Consider the following 20,998-nt stretch of genomic DNA (forward strand, 5'->3'; position numbering starts at 1 on the left):
ACACTGCAAATAATTCCTCTTAGTTATAGCCACCATAATTACACATACATTTCCTTTTAGAACATTTGTCCTTCACAGACCTGCAACCTGCTTAGACTATCTGCAACTTATTTAAACTTTTAGCTTTTGAGCTTTTGGCCTATTTTTTTTCCTATTTTGAAATAATCCAGTCATTTTACTTTAGGACAAACATCATAATTTATATACAAAATCTTTCCTCATTCATAAGCACTTTCTAAAAGATATATCCTCATCCTTTTAACTTTCTTTGTATTTTTCCCCTCAACATTTTCTTTGAAATAAGAGAAAAACTTGTTCTGTCTTTTTTCTCTCTTAAATTTAAATTTACAGGTTGAAACAAACCATATAAATCTTTAAAATTTAGAGAAATTCCTATTTTTTTAATAAGATACAATACCACATTTTTCCATATTGTCATCAAAATGCACGTTAAGGGTGTAGGTCTTTCTCTCTTTCTCTTTCTTTCTGTATAGAATTGCAGATGTTAATTCAAACATTAACTCTTAAAAGCCCCTTTTTATTGAACCCAGGGACACTCAACCACTAGCCACTAATCCCAGCCCTTTTTATATTTTATTTAGAGAGAAGGTCTCAGGAAGTTGCTTAGGTCCTTGCTAAATTGCTGAGGCTGGCTTTGAACTTGCAATCCTTCTGCCTCAGCTTCCCTAGCCACTTGTATTACAGGCAGGTGTCACTGTACTTGGTAAAGCCTTATTTTTTAAATAAATATCTAGGAAAGAGCAAAAGTAAGTTGTTTTCCTATATATCAATCATTTATAAACATATATTTAATAGATATTATTATCAGGAAGCTAAGACTACTTGAATTTACATTTAGCAATTGGTTTGTCATTGTTGATATATATAAATGATTCAGATGTTTTGTCTCCATTTATAAACTTTTACCTTCTCATATTTACCTAATTTGCCTATTTTTTTAATTACTCATGAAAACCAAGATATCAGACCAGCATAGTTAACAAATTATTTCTTTGTTATACCTAAAAGTTGATATTGTATTTGTTGGCGTTGCCCTGGCTCCAAAGACTAACTTCCCCATCCCCCAAGAAGAGCCTCCCAATAGTGAGCCCTGCTGGCTCACATGATCCTTACCCACCAATCAGACTAACCCTGCTGGCTCACATGATCCTTACCCACCAATCAGACTAGCCCTGCTGACTCACATGATCCTTACCCACCAATCAGAAAGCACCCCATGCCAACTGACAAACCTTTCAACCATTAAACTGTCATAACTGTCAAACCACCCCCGGCTCTATAAATATGCAGAGCTGTTCCTCAATAAACAGGCATTTTCTCTGATGACAAGCCTTGTTCATTCTTTCATTGGTGCCAAAACCCGGCAGGGGGAATGCGTCACTGCTCGAGGGCCCCCTCTCTCAAGGCTTGCCATCCTCCTCCACTTTTTTAAGCACTGCTACTACTCACACAACACTGGCTCTTCAATAGGTGAGTTCCTCTATGGGGTATCCAACTTCAGTCGGGCTACACAAGGGCTTTGACTGTGATCATCCGGCAAACCTCTGACACCCAACCTGGAGGAGAGAACGCACCCCACCACGACCTTCATGGTCACGTGGACTCTCTGGAGCCTGGTTCATGAGCAGGAAGTACTGAAGGGTGGAAGAACAGGTACTCCTTCCTCTCTCTCTCTCTCTCTCTCTCTCTCTCTCTCTCTCTCTCAACCACCCTTGTCCCTCTCCTGACCTATGGGGGCCTCTTCTTCCCTCCCTGCAGACTGCCCCTTATTAAATTCTGCACACAAGATTGGCCTTACTATCAATTAGATAATCAAAGACAATGGCCCCTAGGAGGATCCCTAGATTCTGCAATTCTCAGAGATCTGTTTAACTTCTGCGAGCACTCGAAATAGTGGAAGGAGATCACCTATGTTGAGGCTTTTTCTCTTCTTCATTCTCACCCCGACCTATCTGGCAGATGAACCCCCTTCCTACCGACCTCCCCCGTCGACTCTGTCCAGCTTCTCAGGTGCTCCTCCTAACTCGGCTGACACCTTTAGTCCCCTCAAACTAGGTCCCTCTCCCTAGTCCCACAAACCATGGTCCCCTTAAGAGAGGTTGCTGGACCTGAGGGCATTATCTGGGTACATGTCCCGTTCTCTATGAATGACATCACGCAACTCAAGTGAAGGTTGGGCTCATTCACCACAGAAGAGAGTTTCAGTGGGTCCTCCAGGCTTATAGCCTCACTTATATGTTATTGGCTAATACTTTCCTTCTTGAGGAACGTACCAGAGTCTGGGAACTTGCCAGAGCCCATGCGGATGAAACTCACTGAGTTAATCCCAATCCCCCTCTGGGGCCACTTGCTGCCCCAGATCAAACTCCCGACTGGGATTATAATATACAAGCTGGCATACAGAGTAGGGACTGATTCTCTGCATGTATTATTGCTGGGCTCAAAAAAGCATTACGTAAGGCCATCAATTTCCAAAAATTACAAGAGACCCCATTGGAATTTCTGGATCGGCTTATGAAAGCCCTTCAGCAGTAACCTAGATCGTGAAACTCCAGATGGCCGTCATGTCCTTATGACATTTTTCCTCTCGTAGAGCTACCCCGACATCCGGGCCAAACTAAAAAAGCTCAAACAAGTTCCTGCCACCCCCAGACTGAGAAATTTCAGATGCTCACCCAGGTCCTGCAGGATGCTTCCTCAGGTCGCCGCCCATCACTAACCCCCCCCACCCCCCGTGCCTGCTTCAAGTGTGGCAAGGAGGGACATTGGGCCAGGGCAAGCCCTGCACCATGCACTCCATGTACCCCATGCCCTAAATGTCAACAACAAGGTCATTAGGGCTCTGACTGTCCTAGATCCTGTAGGAGGTCTATGGCCAGGGAACCCTCTGACCTTCTGGGCATGGCAATCAATTGATGGCCTTGGGTCCTTGTCCCTGGCTGTAACCATCAATAGACAGGAACCCAGGGTGTGGATTCAGGTGGATAGGCGCAAGGTTGACTTTCTCCTTGATACCGGGGCTACCTTCTCAGTCCTGACAGAATTCTGGGGCAAACAGTGCCATCCACCTCTCCTATTGTCGGGGTAGGAGGAAAGACCATCTAACCAAAAAAGACTCCCCTATTACTCTGTTCCATAGACAACTTCCCATTCTCTCAGACATTCCTACTTATGCCCCAATGTACAGTTTCTTTTCTCAACCGAGATATTCTCTCTAAATTCAATACAACAATCAACATCCGGGCTCCTGGCATCAGTCAGGCCCCAGAATTTGCCTGTTCATCTTTTCTGGCCCTTTTGGCAGAAGACTGGCCATTCTGCTCCACTTGTGAGGCTGACATGAAGCACCATACTAAAAAGGACCCTTTCCCTATGAACCTGGTTGACCCGATTGTATGGGATACCCACACCCCCTCCACCATTTCCTGCCCACCAGTTAACATTTATCTCAAAGATCCTAACACCTTCCCCAATCAGGCTCAATACTGCTTGTCCAGAAAAGCTCTTCTGGGCCTACAACCTATTATTCAGGACCTTCTTAGCAAGGGGTACCTCCATCCTTCTCATTCCCCTTACAATATTCCCATACTCGCGGTAGAAAAGCCCAACAGGTCCTATTGCTTAGTTCAGGGCCTACGACTCATCAATACTTCCATTAGGCCCATACATCCTTTGGTTCCCAACCTGCTGTCTCAGATCCCCCACACTGCCACCCACTTCTCAGTCATAGATTTAAAGGATGCTTTCTTCTCCATTCTCCTTGCCCCTGAATCACAAGATCTTTTTGCCTTTACCTGGACAGATTCCACCACCAGACATTCTCAACAACTAATCTGGACTGTCCTTCCTCAGGGATTTCAAAATAGTTCACACTTTTTGGATAAACCTTGGCCTCTGACCTCCAATCTTTTCACCCCCAGTGCCCCGAATACCCCTCTTGCAATATGTTGATTATTGTCCAGCAAATCTCTTTGCCTACCTGCAGGGAGGAAAGCATCCCACCACAGCTTTAAGGCTACCGTGGCTCTAAGGGACTCCTTCCTTGGGCAGATTCGAAAGTCCCAGTCCTCTCACCTTCAAGACTCGGCCGCTAGAGAGACACTTACCCTCCCCTTCCTCTCTCTTGCCCTGCCTCTCCCCTCTTTCTGGTCCTGGGAGTATCTGGCCTCTCCAGGAGGGGTCCCAAAAAGCCTTGACCAAGGTCTTCCATGGCTCTGGCTCCGTCCAGGATGAGATGTTCGACTTCCAGGATTCAGTGACGACCAATCTCTGCAGTTCCAACCTGCCACTTAGGCACTCCTGATTTTTTGGCTCTAGCAGGGATGCACCTTTTGCCAATAAATCAGTTTCCTCCTTCTCTGTATCCTCTTCCCTCCTCCTTACATGGGTAATGTGTCCTCTCTGCCGGTCGACTGTACCCTACAATCCCTCTTATATCAAATATAACACCCATACCTGGCCCACTTATCCCTTAGACAACCAAAGCAGATGGACCCTTTTTGGGTCCCTGGATCTCTCCATTCTAAGGGATCTCTACAATTAAAAAAATGGGTAGAGATCACTTATGTTCAGGCTTTCTTCTTGCTCCAATCCAATCCTGCTCTCTGCACCTCTTGCAAATCTCTACAAATTCGTCTAGCCCATCCAAAGGATGCTCAACAGATGACACAGTTCTCCTACTTTCTTGGCCTTAAAGGGATATCGGGCCTCTACACAAAAGGCACAAATAGCATGTAAAGAGGTCACATATCTTTCAAGGGAAAAAGGCCATTACAGTAGACAGAAAACAGCTTATTGTGTCTATACCTACACCAAAAACCAAAGATGACATACTCTCCTTTTTGAGTTTGGCTGAGTACTTCAGGGCCTAGATTCCTATCCCTCCATTCTAAGGGAATTTATCCCTCCTCATCAGGCTGCTATATAATCTGGCCAAGGGCCTCCAAGATGAACCCCTACTCTCAGTGGTAGAGAAGCCCTTTAAAAAGACCCTCCTCCAGGCACCCACCCTGTATCTCCCCGACCTCTCCCAACCCTTCATCCTCTATGTACATGAGAAACAGGGACAAAGTCTGGGCATTCTGGGTCACAATATGGCCTCACATTTGCGTCAGTGGCCTACCTATCCAAACAGCTCGACCCCACCATCAGGGGCTGGCCCCCATGCCTCAGAGCCCTAGCAGTGGCCCATGACCTCCAGAAAGAAGCATACAAGCTTACCTTTGGCTCCCCACTAACCATCTCATCTCCTCACCATCTAAAGCATTTCCTCACTTGCAAGGGGCTACAGTCACTTCCTCCTTCCAGGGTTCTACCCCTCCTTGTCTCATTCCTTGAAAATCCCTCCATCTCTTTTAAGTCCTGCTCTCCATTAAACCTCCCTCCTCCCATCTTATCCCTCACAAGATCCTTTCCACAAATGCCTGGAAATATTAGAGACAATTTTACCCTGCCCTACCACCATTTCTGAGGGACCTCTGCCCTCTTTGGACCTCGTCTGGTCCTCAGATGGTAGCTCCTTTATATACAAAGGGGTTAAAGTGGCAGGGTATGCTGTTGTTTCCCTCTCATCCATCATAGAGGCAAAACCTCTCCCACCCAATACCACCACAAGCTGAACTCATAGCTGTCACAAGGGCGTGCAAGCTAGTGGAGGGAAAAACCCTCTCCCTATATACAGATTCCAAATATGTCTTTCATATCCTGATCTCCCACATAAGCACTTAGAAAGAAAGGGGGCTACTGACCACCAGAGGGATGGCAGTCATTAATTCCACACTTATTTCTGGCCTATTACGAGCCTCCAGGCTGCCTTTGCAACTGGGAATAATCCATTGCAAGATCCATCAAACTGACTCCTCCCTTACTACTATGGGGAATTCCAAGGCTGATCAAGTGGCTCGACCAGCCGCCCTACAGAGCTTTACCCACCAATCAGACTAGCCCTGCTGGCTCACATGATCCTAACCCACCAATCAGACTAACCCTGCTGGCTCACATGATCCTTACCCACCAATCAGACCAGCCCACTGGCTCACATGATCCTTACCCACCAATCAGAAAGCACTGCATGCCAACTGACAAACCATTCAACCATTAAACTGTCGTAACTGTCAAACAACCCCTGGATCTCTAAATATACAGAGCTGTTCCTCAATAAATGGGCATTTTCTCTGATGACAAGCCTTGTTCGTTTTCTCAGTATTTTAAACAGAAAGCAATGGACATTGCATCTTAAACACCTAACAGAGATAAACATAATCCTAAATGGCCAGCAATCTGGGAAAAATATTAATAATTTTAGACATTTTATTAACTTATTTATTTATTTGGAGGGGCGGTACCAGGGAGTGAACTCAATGGCACTTGGCCGCTGAGCCACATCTCTAGCCCTACTGTTGTATTTGAAACAGGATTTCACTGAGTTGCTTAGTGTCTTCCCTTTGCTATGGCTGACTTTGAACTCAAATCCTCCTGCCTCATTTTTTGGAGCCACTGGGATTACAGGTGTGAGCCACTGCTTCTGGCTAATTTTACACATTCTGAATTTAATGATATCAACAAATTTAAATTAGACATTTATGAGATGTCTACTTCTAATACATTCTACTTATGAGAGAATAATATGGTAATATATACTTACTGACTTATAAAATGAGAATTGAGAAAAATTACATTCACGAGAAACTGAATCAAGCCAGGGTCATCTATTCATATGACTGTTGTCATTTGGATATGGGATGTTCCCAAAATTCTCATGTGTCTGTTGACTCCATTTGACCAATTTGCACCAGTTTTATTCATAATGATAGATTTAACAGCACTACAAAACTTATTTTCTTGATGAAGTTTAAGATGCCTTGAATTGGGTAGGAGATTCTGTACTTAGAAAGTAAGAACTCTAAGTACCTTTCTACATTTTCTTTTCCTTTTAAAAATTATTTTCCAAAATGCCTCTTCAGTTTTATTCAAGGGAACATTTACTGTTGTACAATCATGCTCTGGTGGTCTAGTTGTTTACAGGATATTCAAAAATAAAGGGACTTTGAAAGGTTTTCATTGAGTATAACCTGCCATAATATGATGCAAACTATGCTTCTCTATGATAAATATAATACACTTTTATTCCATGCAGCCTATAAAATAATGTAATTTAGTCTAACACACTTGACCCTAATTTTTAACACTTCCATTGTTTAAAAATACTCATGGGAATAAAACCCTATATACTTACAATGCACCTAGAGTGCTTTAATAACAACTTTTTTTTGTTTTATATTTTTTACATATTTGTTATTCTCATTTAGTACCCTCTTTAACCAGAATCTCATAACTCCTTCATTTTTGTAATAACATTTAATTTCCTTCTTTTACATATAGTGGCCCTGCTAAAATAGAATATAACATCTTTCATATGATAGGAACCAACAAAGAAATTTTTCTTTAACTCCCTCTTTACATTTTATGGTAAGTAGCCAGTGGAAAATGCATTTATAGATCATTTCTAGGAAAATTGTAAAGCTAATGACTGACTTGTTTCTGCCTGTATGCAGTCTCTTTGTTTTATTAGCAATGGGCAAAGTTACTATTCTGTATTTAGTTGCATCCATACTACATATGATCAAATTATTTATTACTGCACTATATCATGTAGAATATAATCACAAATCTTAAAGACTTTAAGGCCTAGTCAAAAGACTAATAATAAAAATAATTAATAAATAAGCAATGAAACTATCATGGGCAGTTATTGTGAAAGTTCAAAGATTTACATCTGGTTATGAAAAATGGGAAAATGTCTTGAAGAAGATGACATTTGAACAGAACTTTAAGGGCTAATGGCATTTAACTGTTTGGGTTGGAGGTAGAGAAATGCACAGGCAAGGTATCCTAGCTGCAAGGGGGCTACATGGTAGTTCAAAGATATTCAACTGTCAAATCCGATTGTCATAAACAAATCCAGTTGGGAACACACATTAAAGGGCATGTGTCAAAGGACCGTGACTCTATCTCCTTGTGTTCCTAGTATCTATTGCAATGAAGAACATATATGGTGAACGGTGAATGGTGAATGGCAATGATAGACAAAATTAAAATGTGCATTAAAGGTTTTTTTTCTTTTAGTTATAGATGAACATAATATCTTTATTTTATTTACTTTATTTTTTATGTGGTGTTGAGGGTCTAACCCAGTGCCTCACATGTGCTAGTCAAGCGCTCTACCACTGAAACACACCTCCAGACTAAAATTGTTTTCTCTTTAAACTAGAATGGTAGTAACAGTATATAGCAACATTTATTATTATTGAGGCATTTAGGCTAAGGCAGGTGTGTGACAAGTTTGAAGTTCCAGGAAAGCAGGAATTGCATGTGGAATGAGTGGGAAATGTGTTTGGGGCCATCTAAGGGAAAGTTTGCAAGCTATCATATGGCCTCTGTACTGCACACACCCTAAGTACAACAGGGAATAGGACATCCTAAGTACAACAGGGAATTATTGGCCATGACCTAGTTCTATGGTACAAATGAGTGGGCAGTATGGGGACAGCTCAGTGTGGTGCATCATGAGATCACAGTGGCAAGTGGTTCAGAAGGCTTAGGACCCTGCCCTCATTTTTCTACTTGGTGTTCACCTAAAGGCTCATCGTTGTGAACTGTAGAGGGAATTGGGGGGACATGGAAAGATGGAAATTCTCCATGGTGGGGAAGTACAACCCTTAGGGACATGAGAACCTGCCACAGAACAGAAGAGTGTTGGTTCTGTTATGCCTGATGAAGAAAAGGAAGGGATGGTTAGCACAGAATGTTGGTGAACATGATGTGCAGTCAAACACTTCGTCTATGTCGATGGCTACTGCAGCCTCAGTGCCTTCTTCATTCACCTCCACCACACTTTTGTGCAGAACTTTGGATAGACATAGGTCTGTCTCAGTTGACATTCCAGAGAAATCAGCCTGGCCCTGTTGGAAGGCATCAACCATTCCCAAATGCTGAAGCACAGACTCCATGTCATAATCCCCCTGCAGTTTAAATCTCAGAAGGAGAACTTCTAATTCAATATTCTGCAAAGAGGCTGCCTTGGTCCAGGCTATGAATTTCTCAAAAGTAAGGTTGTTTTCCACCTGAAAGACCAGAATCACAGGTTCATATTCAGACTACGGCATGTATCTATGGAAACACAGACATTTCCTTGAACACTCCATGTTGACTGTCCACACAGTATGGGCAACTCCTTCAGCTGCCCAGAAGCTTGTGAGGGTTCTGACTTGTCAACCACCCCATGTGCTATCCCATATGTGATTTCCCTGCAGGAAGACTGTGGCTGCCCCTCCTTATCCATCCACTAGCAAACCATGTTTATTGTGAAAGTCATCTAGACAGGTCAATGATGCTTTTCTAATTGTATTTATTGGTTTGAAGGAGGCTTTAAGTTTTAACACAATGAACCATTGCTGGCAAGCAAAAGAGACTGGGAAAAGGAAGGTCTCTCAGTGTGAGTCATTCCAGGAGGCCTAAGGTGGAATGAGGCACTGTTTGTGGAAACTCATCATCACAGGTAGGGACCTAGAGAGAGGGAAAGCCCATGGGAGCTGCTCTGCTCACAGAGACCCTTTAGGTCATCACAGTGCACTGCCACCCTTGAGAGGACAGTTGACTCTCTTGCAATAAGGATCATACCACAAGGAAACAAGGAGGACAGGAATGGGCCATTTGGGCTTTGGGTTGGAGATACTGTGAAAGAAAGGGCATGGGGTATACCTGATTCTTCCCACCAAAATTCTGAATTCAAAGGTATGCAGCCCCTCCTGACTCACCACACTGAGGTCCATGTGCTCATCTGGAAGCAGGATGATCATGCTCAGCACCTTGACAGCATAGAGCAGCTCCACCACCTTTGTCTGGGCCTCACTGTTGTAGATGAAGTTAAAATTGGCTTCCGGCCACATCATCTGAACTGTCCTTTCCTCCTCCTGAGAAGAATGACCACATGAGCACAGCATTTATAACAGTACGAAAAGGAGAAAGAAAACTCTCAACTTTTCTGTGGTCCAGCACTGTTAGAAATTAATAAATAGTTATCTGAAACATGCCTTATAAAGAAGAGGGGAGTTTAATACATACAAGCTTCCTTATTGTATTACATTGTATTTTAAGGGATTAGAGAATTTAGTAAATATTATAATATCTGTTTTAATTAAAATTATAGCTCACAGTTGACTAGGGCCTTTGCTACTCATGTTTAATGATACAACGCGGTGAATGCTGAATCAATAATTAGTTATGATTAACAATAATTCAAATGTGAGATTTTTTTTAAAAAATATATTTTTAATTATAGTTGGACACAATATCTTTATTTTATTTATTTATTTATTTATATGTAGTCCTGCGGATTGAACCTAGAGACTTGCATGCACTAAGAGACCACTATATCATTGAGCCACACTGGTTTGATGTTTGAAGCAGTCCCTAAATTCTGATTCAGGAAGTGTGTTTTCACACTCCCTGTTTGCACCCTGCCTTGTGTCTGATATATATATATATATATATATATATATATATATATATGTAGCTTCATTTGCTTTCTATGTAAGCAACTTGTGTCTATAGGAAGATATTTGTGTCCAGAATGAGATTTAACCATTACATGTATGAGAGTTCATCAGAGGCAGTTAGAGTGCTAATAGGATGTAAAACATAATAGATAGCAAGCATTATTTATTTGCATCATTTTTTCAATGAGTTTATAATTCATTAAAAGAGATAATAAGTTTTAAATTATTATTAAACACTTATACCTTTGCAAAGTTAAATTTTCTACTCAATTTCTTCATCAGACAAGCATAATTTTTGAAAGTCTCTCCCTACCTGGTTTATTTGAAAGCCATTTCTTCCATGCATGAGTTGTCAAAAGGCTTGTCCCACATTCCTTGGAAGTAGATGGCATTGACAAGAATAAGCCTGACCTGCTCATCAATCGAGTTCACTGGTAGTTACTCTGGAATTTTACCTTCCAAGACAAGCACAAACTCTCTCAGTTGGTTCTTCTGAATCCATGGTGAATAATCATGACACGATGTCTTGGAGATCCAAACATTCTGTTTTCAAATGTGCTGAGTTTGGATGATAGGTATAAAAGTCAAAAATCCCAGCTATGAGTGGTATTCATGATGACAGACATTGGAATAGCCACCAAGTTGATGATGGTGAAAGACTTCAAAGTCACTGGAGGAAAGCAGGTTGGGACAAAGCTGAAGCTTGACACAAGGTTAGAAAAAAAGACAAGCAGCAAAGGAGAGAGGGGCTGGGTAGAAGCTGACACTACCTGTTGTGGTTAAGAGCAGCTTCAGGTCTAAGGCCCTTTGGTCAGGGCCTAACATTGTACAGCTACAGTTCTAACATTGTACAGCTACCTGGCAACATTCCTGAGGCAGCCAGAATTGAATAGCTCCAGATCAGAGACATAGGAGGAGTTTCTGGAAACTACAGAAGAGATTTTATGATTGCACCCTCCTGGCACCTGGAATCCCTGGAACAGATAATGATTAGGGTAGGTTAAGGTATGTCCTTCTTTCCCTGTATATCAAGTGGTATGGTTCCAAGGAACTAAGAGAATCCCTGCCAATTAGCTGTCCCTTGAGGGCATAAAAATAAAAGTTTCCAAGAGGAAATACTGGAAAGAAGTATCTATTTTTTTTTACTATCTCATATGTTAGCTAAAATATGTTCCTGTTGGTGTGTAAATGCCTGGATAGTTCAAACATCAAACCATTATTGATCTTGAGGACCAAGGTTAGAACTTGTCACACTCTAAAACATAAATGAGTATGTTTAAACCTCACAAGCAGCATGTTTTCAATCTGTGGAATGGATCAGCCCTGAGAGAGGCTCTGTAGTTGACTAATCAAATCTAGGCTTCTCAAGTCTGATGAAGGGCACTTAAGTGAGAGATAGGAAAGAAAAAGTAGGAGAAGTCATATTAACATGTAAAAGTGGGAGAAATGAAGTACAAACTGACCCCAGGAAGAAGAGGGCCAAGGGCATGACTTGGGAAGATTTGGCCATTGATCTGTTCCCATAGAAGACAGTCACCTGCTGTGTGAACAATACAGGCCAGTGACATGTAAAGTATTACATGGGAAATCTGACCTATGAGTTTCTGTTGACACTTGCATCAGCCATTCTAGCCCTGGGAAAAACAGACAGTATTAATTGTCTGGTTTTGAAAACCTGAGCATTGATCAGATCTTCTATGAGACACTAAGGTTCACAGGCACCAAGAGGCTCAGCCAGGCAACCTTGCTCTGATGGTTCTGCAACACCAGTGACATTAGCAGTGAGGAGGAGAGGTAGAGGAGAGAAGCAAAGAGAACAGAGGTGGGGTGGGAGGAGAGTGAAATAACTTATAATCCTGACCTTTTGTCTCTTTTGAGACCCAAGTATTTATATGCTCCCTGGACTTCTCTGTGTCTTTGACAAAGGACAGCAGTTCTAGCTCCAAGTGGTAGATCTGAGGACAGGACTCCTTAAATGTCTTTGGAGAGAAATAATTCAGGTGGCCAGGTTGCTCAATAAAATGACAGTGAGCTTCAAAGCATTCTGAATGCTAGCTTTAGGCTATTCTTAAAATTAAAAACATGATAAAATCTTAAGCTACTTGATGGTGAAACATTTTAGTTTGTTAGGATATATTTTTTAAGCCTTGAAAAACCAGAGATAATAAATGAAATTTGAGACATTGCCTAAATTGAAATAATATAAGTTATGATTGTAGAATTGGGGTCTTTACCAAAAATAGTTTACTGTGAGTTTCTCAAGTTCTCTAGAATATTGTTCTTTTTTTTTTTTTTTGCTTGATTTCTCAGTACTGGGGATTGAGCTCAGTGCCTTGAGCATGCTAGGCAAATACTGTACCACTGAGCTATGTCCCAAGGCAGTTTTCCATTTTTTTTTTTTGAGACAATGGTGTCACTAGGTTGCCCAAGATGGCCTCTAACTCCCCATCCTCTTGCCACAGCTCCCAAATGTGTTATCCTGTCTGGTGTCTAGGGTCTCTCTTCTGGGTTGTACATTTCCAGGTATTTTAAATACCACTTTTATTGTTCTGTTGACTCAACTTGATGAGAGGAAATCATAGGTCTTCTCTCCAAAGAGCTTGTTGGCTGTTGTAAGCAAATACTTTGAACCAGGGTTGTTCACTTGATTGAGAAGCATCTGGAAGCCCTAGGGATGTCTTCCTCTGTGTTTAAAGACATTGCTTATGAAGGAAAGCAACAAAATTCTCTCAAGTTGGATCTTGGTCTCCAAAAGAATTTGTAAGCATTTTTTTTTCTTCTCAAATACTGCATAAATTTATCCTTTGAGAGGAAGTTGATTCTAATTCAGAAGTGTCACTGGTGGGATAGGTGGAGAGAGGGGCCAGGAGCCTGCTGAGTAAAAGATACAGGTTTTGCACCTGCACAGAGCTCTCTGCGTAGTTTAAAGATGAGTGATAGAAAAAAAGTACAATGGGCAAGAGAGATTCAGAAAAGGGACTATTCTTAAATCCTGCATCCCACACACACCATAAATTAGTCAGAAGTAGAGAAAAACTTGCCTCTATTTATGTGCAAAAAGATGCAGTTCAAAATACTAAAATAACTTGCCTCTATTTATTTACAAAGAAGATGCAGTTCAAAAAACTAAAAGTCCAAGAAAAATTTGGACAGGAATGCAATCACCATGATAATATTTGAAAGGAAATGAAAGTATAAAATGAGCAATATGATTGATAAGAATAAATAAGTTCTTAAACAGTATCCTAGAGAGAGATATAATATATGTATTATATGATATTTATATTTCAATAAAGGTCATATTACGTCACAAGAAGAGTTTCATTGACTCTGAAATACACAAATGACACAATTCATATTCAACGACGTTAGTGATGGAAATAAAAAATCAACAACACTATAAATAAAACCAACAACATGGAAATCAACCTACTAACTAATTATTAAAAACAATTTCTAAAGAAATAACTCTCTATGTAACAATAAAATAACTAACATGCTGTCTATTTTTTTCTTTAGGTTTGCTCAGTACTAGCTTTTGATATTGTATAAATAAATGACAGAGCAACACAACTTTGGGACTCAATCTTAAATGACAGTACTAAAAAAAGCTATAAAACTAACTTTTCTAGAATTTGTAAAATGACTTCCATTTCCCAACATAATTAAATTTAAACTACATATATTTTCTCAGTCTTCCAGTTGGTCAGCATACCTGCTTTCTTGAGTAGATATTAGCCAGAAAATAACAAGAAAAGGCTTATCACCTTGTAAAGATGTACAATCAAATTGCCAAACCTGTTGTATCAGCTGGACTGCCCTCTGCTGGATTATATAAGGCATTCAGCTAATAGGTCAATGTGACTTGGTCTGACAAGTTAATTCAACAGAAAAAAAAACGTAAATATCTTATATTTCACACAAATTTTAGTTTCCTGAATAATTTACAACCAAAAGGAAAAACCTTTTAGTAAATTAATTTTTACCATGAAAGAAATTGGCAGAATTACAATTCTATAAGTCACCAATTTGAATCATTTTGGAAATTGGTAATGGAGGTTTTTGTAGTTTCAGTCTTTTCAACTTTGGAGGCAGATCTGGAACAACAGTAGTAACAGGCAGAAGCAACAGGCATAATGGAATGGCAATCTTTTGGTAATTTTTGTGTATTAACATACTCATATTTTTGTTAGTCTATTCATTCCACAGATGTTTTCTCATGCATAAACATGAGTCACAGTGGACACATGCGGAGTAGCTCATATCTGTTAAGTCTCTTGTCACAATAAGCATTAGAACTTTTTGCTATTTTGAGTAGCAAGTTGTTTTTCCTCTGTGGCTCATGCCCAGGCCTGAGATTTGCAGTACTGTAGGACCAGTTTACCATCACTGCCCAAACATCCCTCATCTGGGGGAGGAGCAAAGGACTGATTTCCATAAGTGAACAACTGTTCCAAGGCCACAAGTTTAAGGAACTTCTTGATGAGTCAATGCGTCCTTACATGGTTCAGGTTCTCTCTACAACCCACATTTTGTTTTCATTATAGGGATGACCCATAGCCTTTAGTAGGATGTCCATTTTTATCTTGTTGTCACAGGAAGGCTCCTCTCCCTGAAAAGACTGCAGCAGAATATGGGGGCTCTGGAGTGGTTGTATCTGGAGTGACATCCATATGTCCTTCATGCCAGCAGCAGCAGTTGAAGAGAGTTTCCACACTGACCTTGATGATTCTAAATAAGTTAAACAATAAAATGTTTCTTCTCTTTTAAAGAATGATTCTAAGTAAATATTTAATATTATATTTAAATATGTGACTTATAATTTAGAAAATAATATGAATGTTCTATTACCAACCCAAATAATTTCATCAAAAATAGTCAAACAGCATTAATTATTACAATGATACAAAGGAAATAATGATATAACTAAATTCCCAATGCACAATGTTAGAAAAGAGCAAGAAAAAATCCTAAGGAATTTAGGGAAAAACGCAAAATGCTCAATGAGTCCAAGACTTAATCCTTTCAAAGAAAGCACACATATCTACCCAACATAGACAGATATCAGCAATTTTAAGACAAAAGAAACAAATACTTACAAGAAAAGTTATAAATGAAAAAGGGATTACACAGTAACCCCTGCAAACAACCCACACAACATCTCACTGGAGGAAACTCCTCACCTCACTCCTTCCCTTCATTCTATACCTCCTCCCTGAAATGTTCCAGGCTCACCACTCCTTCCTTGCAGACCAGTCCCTCCTTCTCAATGACAGGCAGGCTTACCTGAGCCATCTGGACCTTGGTATTGCCCTTTGCCCTGAGGAGGACCATGGCCAAGGCAGAGGAGATGCTCAGGGGAGAAAAAAACACATTTTGTGAAGGTCTGTCTTGACACAGCATCTTCAAAACCTGGATGGCAAAGGTGCCATTTGCTTTTGAAAGAGAATCCACGATGCAGGGTCTGGGGGCAAAGAAGACAGAGAAACACAGTGAAATGGGGCTGAGGACACTGTGTGTGGTCTCTGCTTGGCTTTCATTTTTCTTGTGAATTCAGAAAATTTCTGAGTACCAGTGAAAGCCATGGGAGTAGATTAGACATGTGAGGAAGGGGCTGGTGTCTGTAGAACATCAAACTGGCAAGAAAAGGAAGAGCAGAAAAGCATGCAGAGAAGAACAGAAATTGACAGGTCAAAGAAAGAAGAATGGATGACTAGTCAAAGCAAGAGCAAGGAGGTGCTACTTGTAGACAGAGAGAGAGAAGTGTAAACACCATGGGGCAGCTCTATGCAGTGAGACCCTCTCTCACCAGGGGCTGGCCTTAGATCCTGGAAAACCTCTCTGACAACATCCCATTTCTCAGAGATCCCCCAAACCCATGTCCAAGCCTGCCTTCAGCCCCCTCCCAAATTATTCTACCCCACTCCACTTCTCCAGCCCCTGTAATCCTGTGCCTAGTACAGACCACATGTCTCCTCTGCAGAGCCTCCAATGTCCATGACCCTGAGATCCCCAGTACCATTAGCCCCTGCTCACTAAAATGAAAACCAAGTGGGATGGGGAATCTAAGAACATGGTCTTCCCCCATCAGGACCCCAGATGGATAGACACACAGAATACTGAAAGGGAAGATGGAAGTGCTATCTTGATCCTTTAAGCTCTCCCTTAAATCTCTAGTGGCCCTGGGGATAAGCTCAAAAATGCCTTTCTAAATGACTTCCCATCTGCCTGGCCTCATACCCTGCTCCAGCCTCCCACCTCTCACAGCCTTCACCTCTACCCACCCTGACCCTGCTAATCACCTCTGAGCCTTGGTAAACAGTGATATCCAACTTAAAAGGCTCCCTACTCCATGCCTGTCACCAGGCTCCAATCACTCCCTCCTCCCTCCTAGGCTCAGCACCAGGAGACCTCTGTTGTCCTAATCTAGTTCTCCCTCCTCCCCAACCCTGACTCATCTCTCCTTATTATAATTCCTTGTCTCATCCATTGTTGGATCCATAAGACTGGCTGCTCTTTGCAGGAAAGGTGCCTGGAATTCTGATTCTAAGCACCTGCAAGTATGCTCAGAAAACAGCAAGAGCTCCATCAATTAGGGGGAAGTCTCAGATAAATAAAGGGTGCACTGGTTTTGAACTGGACTCTGGAGATTTTAAAAGCACAGAGAAGAGGTAAGGCAGAAGTCATGCTGTGACTCCCTGAGGAGAGAGGAGAGGTGAGAAAATAGGGCCAGTAGGTGGGAGTGATGTTGGAGCATGAACACCCACTATGGTGAGGGCCAGGACCAGCCAGGGGCAGGAAACAGGTAAGCAGAGAAGCCAGGATGCTGTGCAGCACATTTGTCTTCTTGGAATCCTACTAACCTTCTCTGCGACCATGCCCAAGCAAGGTCCAGCAGCACAACTGACTCCTATGATCTCCCAAGAAGCTGTTTTTCTAAACACAGAAATGACACTGCCTTTTGGGATTCTCTTTTCTCATCTCAGCCTCTGGCATCCCTTCTCCCAGTGGTGGCCTGAGGTTTCTTACACTTGTCTATCTTGGTCCACTGTCACTTCAGCCCCTGCACAGATAAGTTCTCACCTGCCACCTCCCACACAGTTCTCTCCCTCAGGTTTCAGTGTTGCTAGCCTGGTGCTGACTTCTGAATCACAGGACCAGGATCTACAGCTGTGCCTCTCTCATGTCCACTTTGGGGCCTCTGCACTCCCAGAATCCTTTATTAGGCATGTTTAGCTGTCGGAATTCCTACCTTCCAATCAGCGAGTCACTGCCCCAGGGAAGAAATTCAGTATGAACTGGGTCATGACAGGGGATATTGTCACCTCCCTGCCCAGGGATGGGTCACTAATCCCCCTGTTCATGTTCCCCTAGCCTGGCCTATGTCACCCACTGGTTTGCACTGAAACACCAAGGGAGACACAGCATGTTTTCTAGAGGATTCTGAAAGTGAAAGTACTCTGAAACTGACAACCAAAGGCAGGCTGCAAGTCTCCTGGGAAAAACACAGTAGGGACTGGGGAAGGACACAAAACCTACAAATCTGGGCTTCCCTACTGACAGAAAGCAAAGACAGAATGACAGGCTCAGGTTTTAGGGGAAGAAAGTCCTGTAGGTTTGTGTTCTGAGCCTTCTGCCTGACACAAAGGAGAGATTCAGCTAGGTGGAATGTGTCCCTTTCCCTTATATGCTGTTGGTGGGAATGTAAATTAGCCCCATCACTGTAGAAAATGGTAAGGAGTTTCCTCAGGAACTAAAGGTAGTGCTACCGACCACATGATCCAGTTATACCACTCTTCTTTGTGTACTTGTGAAGGAATCAAAGTCAGCATTGTACAGAGACAACTGCATACCTATGTTTGTCCCAGCACTGTTCACAAAAGCCAAGTTATGGAATCAGCCTAGGTGCTCATTAGGAGATAAATTGATCAAAATAAAAAATGTGGTAAGTATATATGTACAGTAGAGTTTTATTTAGCCATAAAAAGGAAGGAAATGGGATTTGCAGGAAAATTGATGAAACGTGAAAAATTCATGTTAAGCAAAATAAATCTCAGAAAAACAAGTATCTCATGTTTTCTTTCATATGTGGAATCTAGGGAATAATACAAAGTGACATGAAAGTTGAAGATGGACTAATTGGGAAGGTAATGGAGGGAATTGTACAAGGGGGGGACAAGAGGGTGTTACAGGTAGGGTGGATTCAGTTAGAGTACTTTATATGCATGCATGAAATTGCTACAATTACACAACTTTTTTGCATAATTACTGTGCACTCATAATTATTTAAAAACAAATTTTTAAAAATGTTGTTTCCAAAGGCTGTGTATATAACTTAGTTTTAATGTGCTTGCCTCATATGCACAAGACCCTGGCTTAATCCCCAGCATCACAAAAATAAAAATATCAACTTTGTTTTCCAGTTTCTCCACCACTCATTATTACCAGTGCAGCACCCTCATAGAGAACACAGTGTCCTAAATCTGAGCAGTTGATCCATTTTCCAACTTCTGGTGCTTACGCTGTGGAACTGGTGTATAAGCAGTCCTACTCCTCATTGACCATGTGACAGAAAAAGAGACTGAATCAAAATGGCTCAGGACCTCAAGTGTGTCCATCAGCAGGTTCAGAGGTAGGGAACACCTGGAGCACACTGGTTTAGTAGTTCATGTCATCCAAGGTCCACACTCTTCCCCAACCCTCTTTGTACCAGCTTCAAGCACTTAGAAATACTACATGTTGACATGTTGTTCCAAGAAAGAGAACAGACCAAATGTCTCTTCCTCTGAAGCAGGGAGATTTTCCTAGAAGCTTGTCTATCAGCAGATACCTTTTTTTCAAATTAAGAAAAATTGAAAGTTAGTTTTCTCTCCTGAGTGCCTGAATTAGGGTGAGGCAAAACATTTATCAGGCACACTTTCTTAGGTGCTAACCCTCCATTTACATGACCCCGAGAATAAGGGCTTCTATAAATTTTCACTGAAGGTGCCATGGCATTTTTTAAAATAACAGCTTTATTCCTTGGCACATACCTGTAATCCCAGCAACTAGGGAGGCAGAGGCAGGAGGATCTAGAGTTCAAACCCAGCCTCAGCAAATTAGCAAGACACTATCTCAATAAAAAATATAAAAATGTCTAGGGATAAGTTTCAGTTTTTAGGTGTCCCTGTCTTTAATCCCTGTATACAAAAGTAAATGAATGAATAAACATGCAACTAAAGAGATAAATAATGCTTGTCAAAAGATAAATATGTATAGTATAATATTGATAAGAGAAGGAATCTGAGACATTCTAAATACAGTTACCAGCAGGATGGAGGAAAGAAATGATAAGAGTTTAACTGATAGTTTCAAGCTAAATCAAGAAAGAAAAAAAGAACTGCAGCATATTTCTTTCCCATATTTTTAAGACCAGCCATCTAGACAAAATTTTATTCTGCTTATAGACTCAACCAACCAAGAGGTTATAGAAATGTGTCTCTGTTGACTCTCTTCCTATCCCAGGTCATATCCCTCTTCTCTCTATCCATTGTAGATTTAATGAAAGTAATCTGCACCTCCTGATCCATGGATTTTTATGACAAAATATCTTTAGATCCAGTGGACATGTTTCTAGTGTCTTAGGGAATTTGCCCTATCACCAGGCTGGCAACATGCACAGCTTGATAAATCCATGTATTTCAGAGATCTCTTCATCTCAAAATTATGGTTTAACAGTATTCACCCCTTTAAATCCTACAATTCAGAATATTCACAGAGCTGTACAACTGTCACTACTATCTGAGTCCAGAACATTTACATCACTTCAAAAACAAATGGGATACTCATTTATAATTATTCTCCAGTCCCTCCTTTCTCCCTGTCAACCTCTGGAAACCACTAATCCATTTTGTTCTCTATATATTGGCCTATTGAGAGTATTTCATGTAAGAAATAATATAATATGAGGTATTTTGTTACTGCCTTCTTTCATTAACCTGGTATTTTCAAGGTTCATCCTTGTTGGTTCAAGGTATGGGCATTTATCTCTTTTTGTGTTGGAAAAATATCCATAATAATATTGAGTGTATATATGTTTATTTTTAAGTTCATCAATTGGTAGGCCATCAGGTTGTTTTCATCATCTATCTGTTAAGAATAATGTTGTTATGAACATTTGTGTACAATTTTTTGTAGACATTTTTTTCTTGAATTTACCTTGAATATAGACCTAACTCTGAAATTTCTTGTTCATATGATAACTCTGAATTTACTTCTGGTGGAACTACCAAACTAATTTGCAAAGCTACTGCACACATTTAAATGCCCACTAGCAATGAGAGTTTTAGCTTCTCCATGTCTATTATCTGATTGTTGCTATTCTCATGGGCGTGATGAGATGTTTCATTAAAGCTTTCACAATTGTATTTCCCTGATTTGTC

The 20,998-nt window shown here is 41.1% G+C and overlaps 2 pseudogenes; both read right to left on the reverse strand.

Moving 5' to 3' along the window:
* Positions 1 to 8,738: 8,738 nt before the first annotated feature.
* LOC124098531 (serpin B9-like) lies at positions 8,739 to 13,277 on the reverse strand (annotated as a pseudogene).
* A 1,564-nt stretch (positions 13,278 to 14,841) lies between these two features.
* Positions 14,842 to 17,455, reverse strand: LOC124098532 (ubiquitin-like protein ATG12; annotated as a pseudogene).
* Positions 17,456 to 20,998: the final 3,543 nt, after the last annotated feature.

This window comes from Marmota monax, unplaced genomic scaffold, assembly GCF_021218885.2.
Source record: "Marmota monax isolate L192 unplaced genomic scaffold, Marmota_monax_Labrador192_F-V1.1 WCK01_AAM20220418_F8-fsc00029, whole genome shotgun sequence".
Lineage (NCBI taxonomy): Eukaryota > Metazoa > Chordata > Mammalia > Rodentia > Sciuridae > Marmota > Marmota monax.